The sequence below is a fragment of the Peromyscus californicus genome, unplaced genomic scaffold (genome assembly GCF_007827085.1).
Source record: "Peromyscus californicus insignis strain IS unplaced genomic scaffold, ASM782708v3 Scaffold_1__1_contigs__length_55948999, whole genome shotgun sequence".
In the NCBI taxonomy this organism is placed as follows: Eukaryota; Metazoa; Chordata; class Mammalia; order Rodentia; family Cricetidae; genus Peromyscus; species Peromyscus californicus.
In genome coordinates, this window is record NW_026294492.1 from 31,548,620 (window position 1) to 31,563,347 (window position 14,728).

At 39.3% G+C, this 14,728-nt stretch overlaps 1 protein-coding gene across 1 annotated transcript in view; it reads right to left on the minus strand.

Annotated features, from left to right (window-relative positions):
- The window catches only part of Slc8a1 (solute carrier family 8 member A1), a 375,206-nt gene that overhangs the window by 349,417 nt on the left and 11,061 nt on the right, over positions 1–14,728 (minus strand). The gene's annotated exons all lie outside the window — the stretch shown is intronic.

A 14,728-nucleotide genomic window follows, 5' to 3' on the forward strand; every position in this document is an offset into this window, starting at 1 on the left:
GCATTGTAGTGAAGTTTGATCACATGACCGTCTTAGGGAGCAACAAAGAAACGTCACATGACAGCTTTCATCAAGCCATCAAACCTTCCTAAAAGATACCTCATTGTTCGTTTTGTTATGTTTTATGCCTCACCTCCCTGAGCCCCCTTTTTTCCCCCTCAGTATGCTGCATGGGATGCAGAAGGATGGCGGGAACCTGAACAGCCAAAATTGTTCATGAGAGCATTTGAAGGATGACAAAATATGAAGACCAAAGGAATGTTGGTGATCAAAAGCCACTGTTCCTATATTCAATTGCTTTTCTCCAGGTTAAAATCACACACACACACACACACACACACACACACACACACACACACACACAGCAGTAGGGGTGTCACTGTCCTATTGCAGTTTCTGTCATTTGTGGTTGAACTAAATCCTAACTAGTAGCTCTTTATTGACCCCAACCATCATTCCATTAAAATGAGTTTACTGCCTAGTGCAGATGATGAATGAAATTTTACTATATTTAAAATATATATTCATATGATATATCTAAACAAACATATCCCTCTCAAGCTGTTACTTTGGGAGAAAATACTAGTCTAACCATACTGCTATTAATAAGAGTGATGTGATAACTTCTCCGGTGGGCTATGTGTGGGTAGTAGTGGGAGAAGCACCAGTATTTTGTTTGAGGTTGGGGGTGATGCTACTGTTATTTGGAAGAAGTTGCATTACACAATGTCTGAGGAGCAGAAATGTAAGCTGGACACCCGGGAGCCCATGGTGAAACAGTGAGTTTCAAGGATGAGTTTGGATGGGATCTGACTCCCAGACCTTTCCCCATCTCTACCCTCCCTCCAATCCTGCTGTCATATTCTTTCTAAAGATGCAACAAGCCTCTTAGAATCCTTGTAGTACATTGTGTTACCTTCTCATACAAATCTTCCTCATAAACAGGACCTCGTGACACCCCTGTCCCATCACCTGAAACTAGCAAGAGTGGCTTTGAAGAATCACTTTGAGAGGTTTAAAGGCACTTAGACTTTAAGAGAACCACCGTAGTCATCATCCCAAGGATGTGTTATCATCAAGGATGAGATAGGTCACTAAGGAGAGAAAGATGCTGTAAGTTTGTGTTGGGTTCCACCCAGCCCAGCTTCATGGTGTTTGATGGACCCCAAGCAGAGGGATGCTGGGCATGGGCAGGCAAGTCACAGAGAACAGCCTTGCTCCTATCTTGTGAGCTATAAATAAATTCTGAAGAGTTCAGGAAGTCCTCATCAGAGAAAGGGCCAGATAACCTGCCCATCTCTGACAATTCATGTTACTAGAGAATGGAAACTTTCTTTCCACTCCTGTTTCTCTTCTTCCACCACCTTCAGTCTGTCTGGGTTTGCTGAAAGAGAAGAGGCTGAATGGCAGGAGACTCACAAGGGAAAAAATTCTCTCCCACATTCCTCTCCTTCTTCCCTGCTTGCTCCCGTCCTCATCATTCCCCGGGAAATCATTAGCCTGCAGCCAACTTCAGCTATGACGAGGGCAAGTGTTTACTTTTGTATAAAATCAATATGATTATTATCTGGGATCATGCTTTCTTCATGGGGACTACGTCTTACGGTAATAACCAACACCTTTTTACCCTACTGCCAAGTAAGAGAGAAAGAAATGTTTCATTGGTGAGTATTCTCAGGAGTCCTGCTTCTTCATATGCTCGGTTTACTATCCAGTACTACGGGTGCTGAGCAAACAAGAGGGCAGGAGGTTTTCTCTTTTTCACCTTGGCTGCCTTCCCCTTCCCTGAGATCCACCCTCTTCTCAGGGATAATTGTCATTTTTGCTCTGATTTCTCTCATCAGACGAAAAACACACAATAAAAATTGAATGCTCTTAACTGCCTTATTAATGGCTAAAACCATTGCTCTCTCAGGGATAATTACCACTTCGAAGAGCTTCTTGGGAAGACAACTTTAATTAAAAAAAAAAAGTAATTTGATGGGATTTGTAGCAAAAAAAACCAGAGAAGATACCTTGTATATGATACATTTCTGGCAACGTTTAAAACGTATGATGCAAACAGTTTCATAAGTGATCAGGGCATGTTGGGCACTCAGCATTTGCAAATGCATTGATTAATAAAGACACAGCCCTGTGCAAATGGCACAGCTGGTAAATGTGAGGTAGAGACAAATATTTGAGACAGGGAGGGAGTAGGTGGAGAGTAAAGCACACCACATTCACAGGATGAGGGGACAGGGAAGAGGCAGGAGGAGATGTTCGGCTCCAGGAACGCAATTGACCCATTCATGTCTCTAGCCACGTGTTAAAATTAGCACTGCATGGGAGGAGCAAAAATAAATTAGTTCAATGAATGACTCACTCAAATGTGAGCTGTCATTTCTGACTGTATGGAGGATTAGAATAAGAATCAATTGCTCAACCTTGGCCAATTAAAGGTCTTGCTAAGCTATAAACATTGTGAAAAGTGATTTGTAATTTAAATGTCTAAGAATCATGTCTTTTGCTTATGTTCTGTACGCTAGTGATTCATAAGCAAACTTTTTCACTCCCCTAACATTTACGCTTTGGGGTTGTTTCATAGACTTTATAAGTTTTGAAGGTGGAAAACGTCTTTAGGATGCTCTCACTGGGACTGTAGAGATGGCTCAGTGATTAAGAGCTCCAGTTGCTCTCTCAGAGGATTCCGTTTTGATTTTCTGGCACTATATGGTGACTCGCAACTGTCTATAGCTCCAGTTTCAGGGGATATAAAGCCTTCTTTTGGTTTCCATGGACACCAGGTGTGCACAGACTTACATGCAAGGCAAAACACACATGCAGATAATGCTACTAATAATAACAATATTAATTTTAAAAAAATTAAAAAATTGTTTTACTAACATTCAGCTTGAATTTTCCAAGTATAATTCTTTGCCTTTAGGATATAGATATTTACCACACACATCTTTTTGATCATTTCTTTAATTGGAAAATAGATTATGTATGATAAATAAATCATATCTACCATCTGCCTATTGCTAACATTACACATCTATATGTGTATGTATATTGAATGTATCTTCACCGAGCATATGATTCGTTGTTATTTATACTCATGCACTTTTAGTTTATCCGTACAGAACTGCTACATTCATTCTCTCAGAAACCTAACATTACTGCTTATTTCTTCTTCACTCTTAAGAGCTCCTTGCAAATGGCACTTCCTGGAGGAAACTTCCTCTAGTTATCCAGATCATTTTGAGCACTCACTATAATTGCAATGAGTTCAAGTTTCCGTTGGTCTTTAACATCTAGCTTTGCAATTGCAACTTCAAGGACGTAAAAGTTTCACAGCGGTGTTCCCAGAATCTATAGTAAAACTTGGCACAAGATGGGTAGACCTACCTAGCATATTGTCCTCCTATGTGAGTGAGCCAATAAATGAATTCATTGAACAAATAACGATTGAACATCTACTTCCCATTAACTGTGTAATCATCAAATACCCACATTCCTTCTTTCCAGGCCAAATTACTATTAAATTTCATCATAGACTGTTAATTTTGTGTTCCAGGTTCCTCTCAAGACCTCTCCTGTTTCCATTCATCAGGCTATCTACTACCACAGTCTGAAGCTAAAGTTACCTTCTGAACCTTCCATTCTTTTGGATGAATTGCCAATTCCCAGCTGATCAGATAACTCTAAATGACTTGAGTGGCATATGACCTTAGAGATATCATAGTCTAAAATATTTTTGGACAAAAACATTTTCCTTTAGTAACACATCTGAAAACTAGTTGTCTGAAACCATTTAAAGACTTCTAATCAAGTTACAGATATTTGTGTCTTGGTAGGGAAGGCTAACCTTCTGCTGTCTGCAAAATTACTAGGAAATTCTTGTTCTCCTGAGCTATTCCATACTCTCAAGTCTCCTGTGGGAGATGGGATTGTCTTTTGAAGAAAACCACAACTTTCAAGTAATGGGCCTCTTTGCATTTGGAAGGAGGCTCTTGCATGTTCTCAGTGAGTTTAGGCATTCACTGTTCCTTCACCCATCACTCACCTGTGTACTTCTAAGATATTTTGCTTACCTGGTCTTTTCTTTTTCTTTTTATTAACTCCTAAAATGTGACGCACAAAGTCATCATAGTATTCCCCAGGTGGCCAATTTAGTTCTTTGAATGTGGAAAATTAGCCTCCTATGAACTATGTATGGACCCCTGGATTCAATATTAACTCACTGGCAGCTTGTCCTAAAACCACAGGGGATGATAGAAATCAAGATTGTTCTTTATTTGATTGTACCCAATGGCACAGGAAAAAAAAGAATATCCTGATAATATTCAGAGGCACACTTACATTTCATCATTTCATTTCCCTTCCTAGAATCAATGACAATGAGCCCATTAACCATTGCTTTGTATTGATCTAAGCATGCTCTCCACATTTTCCTGTTCCACCTCCATGATGAAAGGTTGATGGCAATAATTAGTCACACTAAAGGCTTAGGAATAAGTGATCAATAAATTAAAATAATTCCTGCTTGAAATGCATTCACTGTGAAAAAGCATTGTACTCTGGGATTCTATCTGAGTTATCAACCCCTTCTGCCTGGCCCTAGATCTGGATGCTTACTTAGTCAGACTACATCTTCTAAAACATGGCTCTGCCATGAAACATGTCCTTTTTCTGACAAATTATTTTCATAATCCATAATGTCATTGTACATACGCTATTATATGTTTGATTTTTAAAATTGCTCCATTTTCAGTAAATGTTCAGGGTAGCATCGATGAATATAAGTTAATAAAAATAATTAGACCTTGGAAAATATATCCCCAAGACTCATGAATGAAATCCTGTGTTAGTATCTTTCTTATCTGTTTTATATAACACACCTAATTCAATGGAAGTTGTGTGAATCCTTTTTTTTGAGAAGTGGTACATATAGACCAAGTATTATTAAATATCTTCTCTATTTTTATGATACAATACAATTAACATGTAGTTTGCATAGGAAACATGATGGGATATCAAGTGTTGTATGACCTACAACAAAAAACCAAACATTTTTAGGTTTTTCTGAGGATCATCCTACTAAACATTCCTTTGTTGTTGCTTGAAACTTACTCCTTCATATTTGACAACTAAAATATTTTAGCTCATCAATGCACATGTTTGTCCTAGGTGTCCTTGAAATTGCATTATCTATAGAGGATAGCAGAATAAAACATGTCCCCCTCCCCACTTCTCCAGTGAAGTTCAGTCTAGTTTAATGCTTCATAATAATTTGTCTCCATGCTCTGAGTTAACTTTTAAAAAAAAGATTCTTTAAGACTTAAAGCTTAACTCTTCCCACAGCTTTGGAGAAGGAAAGTGGATATGTAGACACAGCTGAGGCAAACATGTTAGTTGTGATTTGAAAGAGGGAACCAGAACCTGTCTGGAGGTGCTTCCTTAAACCCCCAACTCTCACTACCTAAAAGTCTCTTTGGACTCCGGGAAGAGGTGACACACTACGGAAGGCCATGCCATGCTTCTTGACCCAGGCCAGCTTTCCCACTGTTCCCCAGGGCTGGGCTCGTGCCTAAGCACCTTTTCAAGGTCCAGTAAATAAACTGATAATGGAGAGATAACATCATCTTAATCGGCTATAGGACTTTATGGAAAAAACAGTTTAGCCAATCTCAGGGAAAAAGCATTAAAAACAAAATAATGAGAGGCGAGGTTAAACAGTTTAAAGCCAGCTGACTGCCCATCTACTGCTAGGTTTAGCATTAACTTTTAGAAAGGAATGAACATTCACATAAAAGTGCTTCTTTTAGAAACAAGAGCAGTTAAAGGGTGGAAAACCAGAAAACTAAAGGTCTTTGTTATCCGTGTGTGACTTCTGATATGACGGAGTTCCTGTCCACCCTTCCTGTCCACATGGGGGGGACACTTTTAGTGAACAAAATGAAGGTGTCCTGAAGGAAAGAGAAGCCATTTTTGTGTATACACCTTTCCTCCCTCCTCCCCCACACGTACTGAGGGAGCTGGTGGGGGTGGGTAAAATCTCAAGGAAGTGCCCTGGCATGGAATTTTGGACATCTGAGTCCTTCAACACAGGGACAACTGTGTCCCTTTTTGGCCTCTGGTTTCATAGCTGTGCAGGCTGATGCTCTTGAGACAAGATTGCAAGGTTGGTTCACAAGATCACTGCTTGTCGTTGTTTTTCCAGCACGTAGAATGAGCCTGTTCCCTTTTAACTGTCAAAAGGGAAGTCACATATGACGAGGCACTTTTGATCAAAACCAGATGTGCGTGTGTGTGTGTGTGTGTGTGTGTGTGTGTGTGTGTGTGTGTGTGGTCTCTGTTTTAAAGTAATATAACCAGAGAGGTGGGAGAGAAGAAGAAGAAGGAGAAGAAGAAGAGGAGAGGAGGAGGAGGAGGAGGAGGAGGAGGAAGAGGAAGAAGAAGAAGAAGAAGAAGAAGAAGAAGAAGAAGAAGAAGAAGAAGAAGAAGAAGAAGAAAACACTTGCTCTGTGCTATTAATTTAATTGATAAAAACATACTTGCTCATAGGTATTAATTTAATTCATAAAAACTACTTGCTCTTAGCCATTAAATTCATAATTTTCTACTTCCTACACCAAAGTGTCCCTCTTTGAAAGCTCATCCAAGGTCTTTCCTTGTGCCACCCTACTATTATGCATAATTTGCTTTATTTTCTTGTCAGATTTCTCCACACCATGCCTGTGTTGCAGAAATTCTAAGTCACTGGGTATCCACTCATGTTGATCTTTCAGTAAGAGTTGAGAGGGACATAAGAAGCTTTCTGACCGATCTGTCTCCCTCCCTGTAATGCTATTGGAGATGATGGGCCTGCAGGGAAGGATAGTGTGTCGAGTTTGGAAGCTGACCTCACAAAGCAGTTATTGTGGTTACACTAATATGCTATGATAATGACTGGTATTTGTGGGGTGACAGAGACAGCATTAGGGATGGAGTAAGCATTATCTCAGGCAAGTGCTGCATGGGCCTTTGGAAAGTAATGGAGTCTGTTATTCATAGGCAGGAAATTGTGCAGGTTGACACGTTGGTAATTTACAAGAGAAGTATGATTCAAATGTTTTCTTTCTGTTCACTTTTACTTTCAGGAAGACCAGGAAATAATCAACCAGCCAATGTTCTGTACCCAAAGAAGAAGACACAAGTCTTGTAAATCAAGCAATAAACACATTTGTTTTAAGGTGAACATGGCATGCAGAGTAGGTTAGAATGGGAAACTGAGTCCAGTTTTCTTCCTAGGATTGAGCGTCTGTGCCCTTCCACCAACATAAAGCTTTCTTCTTCCTTCTCTAACATTGGTCATGACTCTGAAGATATCAGAGCAGCTTTAATTTCTTACACCTGATTACAAATGCTGTGGCATGCTGCGTGGACAGGATGCTGGACAGCATCTGGTTTCCTTTGGGGCTGAGAACACTTTGGTCAGAGGCCAGCGGGCAGGGGGGAAGACGATGTCCAAAGATGAGATACCCTCCCCACTCTCACTCCAGTCAGACTCAGAACATAGGCTCAAGGTTTGAGCTGGATCAAAAAGAAAGGTTATTTAACCTTACTTTATGTGCATTAGTGTGAAGGTATGGATCCCCTGGAGCTGGAGTTACAGACAGCTGTGAGCTGCCATGTGGGTTCTGGGAATTGAACCTGGGTCCTCTGGAAGAGCAGCCACTTAGCCATCTTAACCGCTGAGCCACCTCTCCAGCCCCCCATTAAATAGTTCTTGACAAATTTCCGTGGGGTTTCTTGGAGTATGCAAAAGGAACAGAGGCTCTTCGGAGGAATTCTCCCATAGCAACAAACCCTGAATTTGAGCCATTAAAACAGTCTCCTGATTCCCCAAGGAGCCCTCATGATATCGGGAGGGAGGTTATCATCTTCACATGATGACACACTCCAAACATCTTCACATGGTGTCATGAAGTTTATGCTAAACACCAAAAGAAAAAAAATGTATAGTTTGTTCCCTCAGCTATCTAGAAATTCTCATGAGAATTTTGATGACTTCTATGAGGAAGATTTTCTCCCCCCCAAGAGACTGGTGAAATTACATGGGTATGTTATTTAAAGTCAAGAAAAATATGCATTGTCAAAGCAATGCCAGTCACTTGAAACACGCACTAACATGTTTATGAGGGCAGATGTAATGTGCTTGCCTTGAAAACGTAGGACTCAGTGGAATATAGAGCTGGGTATTTTCATTGTTTTGACCTTGCATTGTAGATGGGAATTTTAAGTTGAAGCTCTATTCTTTCAGATGGTAATGAGCACAGAATAATTTTGTTATGCAGTTTTCAGATCATTTAGTCCTAATTTCATATGCTCTAATTGTTTGTTTGCCTAAATCTGGAATGCATGCACCATGTCTCTCTATAAATATAAATACATTAATGTATTCAAAGATTGATTGCAACTCACTGGATAACTCAGCATTCTAATAAGTTTTGAGTAAGCCAAGATGGATGTCCTTTAGATGCTTAATGAGTCATATACATTTAAATGCTGTGCCTATCCTGAAGACACAAGTTTGAATATAACAGGGTAAGAGTTTGAGATAGGCATGAGAAGGAGCAGTGGATTCGTAACTCTGTGAAGGTAATCAGAGAGGCCTATGAAGAAAACTAGAAGTGGCAACTTCTGATGTCAGCTTGGCTGAGATTTTTCAACTCAAGCAATTAATCACATTTATGAAAACAGACAAAAATTATAAAGCACAATGAAGCTCTAGATAGTTTCTACTTGGGGCATGTGGTCAAAGCTGACAGTTACATTATAGAGAAATGCACACACACACACACACACACACACACACAAACACATACACACACACAAACACACACACACACACACACACACACACACACACACACACACACACACACACATACCAGATCCTCATAAAGGTATCTACCACTCTGGAATAATAGATAATTGATAAACAATACTTTCTGAAGACCTACCTGGGAAATTCTGCCATAAATTGTACTTCTTACTGAATTTGTACACCATGTAAAATAGCACCCAAAAGTTCTCTTAATATAAAAAGCATAATATTTCACAATTATTTATGTTCCCTTTTTAGAAATTTTATTTTATTTGTGTGTGTGTGTGTGTGTGTGTGTGTGTGTGTGTGTGTGTGTGTGTGTGCATTTCTCTATAATGTAACTGGACAAGCCTAGTTTTCCAAGTGACAATATAAATTTCAAGTCAAAAGTTATGTGAGATAGAGTAGGAGAGTAGGAAACTTTTGTAAAAGTCTCTCATTGTACATGTCGATTTTGAGCCCACTAAAGATCCATCTGTGATTTCTTCTTACACCCACATCCACCCTTTGTTCCTGATACTGCTTATCATTTTTTTTACATAATTGTCCTACTCACTATCATCTGATTAGAAAATAAGGAGGCATACTTGGAGAAGAGTAAAGAAAAAAATTCTCTGAGATTTCATCCTGAGCTCGAATCCTTTTCTTCATTGTCTTGCATATCCAATATAAGATACTCTGTTCTGAGAGTTAACTTTTCTTCCTGTCGTAGAGAGAATCTCAAATCACCCCATTTGTTGACTTTTTACATTGTAAGCATATGTGCTAGCACTTGAATACACATCTCTCTGGTACCAAGACCTATATTCTTTCCACAGTGTCTTGTGGCTCAGATAACAATAATACAAAACAACTGTACTTATAACTGTGGACAATAGGAGCCCATGTATTTAAGCAATTATAAAAATGGGCATGAACTGAGACATAGCTCAAGATTGTATATTTTTATCCCTTTTTTAAAAATTTCTGAATTTACCATATAAATATGTCCTTTCCCCTTTCCCTTTTTTCCCTTCAAGCTCTTTCATACATTCATCATTGCTCTTTTCCAATTTATAACCTCCCTTTCATTAATTGTTGTTGCATACATACATGCATATACATACATATTCATAAATGTATAGATACAACCAGCTCAGTCTGTACAGTGTTACTCATATGTGTGTTTTCAGGGCTAACCATTTGGTACTGGACAACTAATTTGTGTGCTTTTCCCTGGGGAAGACTGCTTCTCCCACTCTGGCATTCCTCAGTTTCCTGTAGTTCTTTGTGTGGGACTGAGGCCTTCTGTGCTTCCCCTCCCCCATCCACTTCAACATGCCTGCTTCTGTGGCCTTTCTTCAGCTCATGCGTAGGCAGTCATTTTGGTGAGACTCTATCTCTACCGTTGACTGTAAAGTTCAAAGTCAACAAATGGAGCATCAAAATTTTAATCTTTAGCAATAGGACATTAGTTGTCTTCATTTGTAAATTAATAATAAAAGTATTTCCACTGGTTAGAGTGTTGGTGGACAAACAAGATAGTGAGTACATGAGGAACGATAATGACTTGTCTCTCCGTTCTGCAGAAATCAAAGTAAGAGCATTAATAAACAGAAATATTTACTCCAAATCCTTGCACTACCGAGAGCTGACCAAAATCATGTCTGAAGAAATGGTACTGTTTGCTGAGTACCAGAGAAGTGAGTAAAGAGCTAACCCATCTCTCATCTCTCTTGACTTTACACATGTAACCTCGATTGGATCTCACAAGTAGGTCCTCACACTTGTTTTCATTCTTTCCAAAGACAAGGCCTCTTTCCAGTGACTGCACTATAAAGATTCTAAGCCTCTCAATTTAGATTTTAAAAAAGTTTAGATAGCTAAAAGAGAATGCAAGCTAACCCTTGTACCATTTCTTCACTAGAAGACACCCCGGTGGTATGAGTTCAGCTGCTTCAACCCAAGGAGGCAGAAGACATAGATTGGTGACTTGCTCACTCTTTTACTTCTTGACAGAACAGGAACTTGTGACCAGGACATGGGATCTTCAGGGTAGTAATTATCTTTTTATTCTCTAGGCATTAAATTGCTTCCAAATAAGAATTAAGCCTCATTATTGATAGGATCTCCTTTCATCATAGAGGTTCAGTTGTTACCAGAAATCAGTCTTATTCATCAGAGTCCCCTCCCCATTGCAGAGAACATCTTCACTGTAATGAAAGAGGAGGCTGCCTGAAGCCCAAGTCATGCTTAAATGAATAATACAGATATATTTGGGGTGTCAGTGCTGCTCAAAATGGGCAGGCTAGTTCACTGAGTTGATTCATTTTTGCCCATTGGAAACATAAATGTTTCTGAATAGAAATGGATACCCTAGTCAAGTGTAGTCTGGTGTTGCCTTTGCAAAGTCTGTTTACACAAATAGGACCCCGATGCATTTCAGAATCGGAAGAGAAATGAGACTACCATATGGGCAGTTCTCCAAAGGGCTGTCAAGGTCTGGATAATGTTGATAAAAATGGCAACTGATGTTTTGTACTACCTCCATGTACTAATTTTTCCTTGACTATCAAGGAAACCAGTGCTTGATTTTTAAAGTCATCCTTAGACTTTTCATGACTATTAGAAAGTAAAATTGGGAGAAGGATTTAAAAAAGAAACATTTCAATCACTCGTTCTGTGAATCTGATCATTTTTGATGCTGTTGAAATTGCTTTTAAGAATGATAAGTGTAGATGGCCTTGTTAAAAAAATAAACTATATTTTGGAATAATTTTGATCTACCAATGCCTACACATCCTTTAAAGCATCTCTCAGACCTCATCAGAGAATGGCCTATCTATCTGTCTGTCTGTCTGTCTCTCTCTCTCTCTATCCATCCATCCATCCATCCATCCATCCATCTATCTCATCTCATCTCATCTCCTGTGTATGTGTGTGTGTGTGTGTGTGTGTGTGTGTGTGTGTGTGTGTGTGTGTGTGTGTTGTATATGCATGCAGTGGATGATGGTCACACAAAAACTCAAAACTGGTCAAAGTATGGACAATAAATGACAGCATTCAATGACAAATGGGGCATCTATATAACAACCCCTCCTTAAAGCTCAGAGGCTATTTTGGAGGAGGAGGTAGAAAGACTTTTTAAGAGCCAGGAGTCAGAACTGGAGCAAAATAATGTTTTCTGGACATTATCCAACTTCTACACTCATGAACTACAAAAGCTGTGATTGCCTACACAATATAAAGCCATTCAACATTCCAGTGGGAAAGAAGAATTCATGAGCCCCCAACTCTAAGTGAGGATCTATGGACAGCTAACTTCTTTTGGATCAGGGAGAGCCTATTTTCTTTTTTTTAAATTTTATTCTATAATTTAATTTAATTTTACATATCAGCCTCGGATTCCCCCTCTCACCCCCCCCCCCCGCCTTTCCCCCAGCCCACCCAAACGAATGGAAACACATGAACTATGAATCAATGGCTGAGGAGCCCCCAGCTGGATCAGGCCCTCTGGATAAGTGAGACAGTTGATAAGCTTGATCTGTTTGGGAGACATCCAGGCAGTGGGACCGGGACCTGTCCTCAGTGCATGTGCTGGCTGTTTGGAGCCTATTTTCTTTAAGAGTGTGGCTCCTGGGAATGTGTATGGATGTTTATGGACAGCACAGATTGGTATTGATGGCTTGTTCAATTAAACAAAAGAAATAAGATGCACTGGGTGGTGGTGGCACATGCCTTTAATCCCAGCACTCGGGAAGCAGAGCCAGGTGGATCTCTGTGATTTCGAGGCCAGCCTGGTCTACAGAACGAGATCCAGGACAGGCACCAAGACTACACAGAGAAACTGTGTCTTGAAAAAACAAAAAAGAGAGAGAGACAGACAGACAGAAAGAAAGAAAGAAAGAAAGAAAGAAAGAAAGAAAGAAAGAAAGAAAGAAAGAAAGAAAGAAAGATACAAAGCTCAGGGGGCAAGGAGATGGGGCAGATCTGTGAGAAGATGAGGGGAAAAGGTGGTGTGGATATGATAAAATACATGAAATTCTCAAACACTCAACAAAATATTTGTTAAACATGTGAATTAATGACAATATAAAAATCTTCGATGGGCGGTGGTGGCGCATGCCTTTTAAATCCCAGCACTCAGGAGGCAGAGTCAGACAGATCTCTGTGAGTTCGAGGCCAGCCTAGTCTACAGAGCGAGATCCAGGACAAGCACCAAAACTACACAGAGAAATCTTCTCAGTAAATATAAAAATTTATTCAAGGCCACCTTAAAAAGTAAATAATTTTAAAAAAAGAGGAGTAATATTCAACAATATGGAGGTAAATGAGGAAGGCTTGTATCTCCTCTTTAGGATGTGAAAAATAGAAAACCAACTAACTAGCTTCTGCTTTCTTCTGTCTTCTGTTATGCTGAGACTTACTTAGACTTAGCATTTTAGTTAAGAAAAAGTCATTGAGCATACCAACTGCATGACAGACTCTGTGTCTTTCCTTGAATGCATAAAGAAAGATGAACAAAATAAGAACATGCTCTCAATGAACTGAGCATCTAACAGAAAGGCAGCAAAAATATCTGTTGATAGCGCTACACACGGTTAGCTTCAAGGTGCAGTGGGAGCATGGAAGGGGAATATAAATAAGATCTGAATACGAAGTTGGATATCACAGAGAGAGTGGTTCTTGTATTGACTCTCAAAGCACATGCAGAGAAGGCAAACAACATAAACCACTTCAGAAAGAAGGTATTGACTACGTAAGAAAATGGATATTTGATCCACTCTCACTAGTTCAGTCGTCCATAAATACTTTGTTGTAGCTAGGATGGAGAATGATTATGGAGCGATAGAGAGAAACAAGCCTAGGCTTGTAACTAGGGATTGGTAATATTTGACATTACTACATTTTCAAGGGTCATGGTGCTAACATAATGAATTTGTTGGAGTGCTTGATCAAATTTGAGTTTTAGCAAGGTCACTTTGGAAATAATGTGGACAATGGTTGAGAGCTGACAGACTGGAATCAGATTATTTATATGTATTCTATTACAATAACTAACATATAATCATAAAAACCAAGAGGATAATAAGTATTAAAGACATTCTGGAGGGATGGAGTTAAGATTTGGGGACTGTGGTGATGGGGGTGGGTGGATGAGTTAATCCAAGGAAAGGAGCCCAAATTGATTTAGTTTCTGGTTAATAAATGAACTACATTAAAACAGGTCTTAGAATTACCCACAGAGTATTTCTCTGTGTAGTTGTAGCTACCAACTCCCTCAGGGTACAAACTAAAGAAATGACAAAAGAGAACACAGAAATATGTTCAAAGAAATATTTTCCAACATCAATGTGAGTAGAAATTTCCATTCACAGAAGACACAAGACCATAGAGAATGTCTGAGAGAAACAAAGACATATTGGTTTTCATCATAGGCTCATGTGTACAGTAAAGTTCACACTCGGGAGTCATAGGTAACCTAAGTAGAGATACTAGATTTAAAAATCATCTTTCTCATTTAATTCCCCAATGCCTTTGCTCATAGCACTGACTATGGAGCCCGGTTTATATACTTCTAGAATCTACTGTCTGTACAGTTTTAGACAGATTTACTCAGCCAGCCTTTCTTGGTTCCTTTTCCTCAACTGAGAATGGAGACAAACAATAGGATCCAGCTCAGAATCATTGTCATCAGTATTTAACTAGTCAATACATGTAGATCATTGATAAAAGTGCCTGGCATATGATATGGGACTTTCTGTCAATGACAGCTTTCAATGGTAATAGTAGTTATAGGAAATTTAGTGTAGGATCCATCCTACCTCCAAACTCTCAGGAAATACTAGCAAGAAAAGAGACTCACAGGAATGGCCTTTACACAGTTTTAAAAAA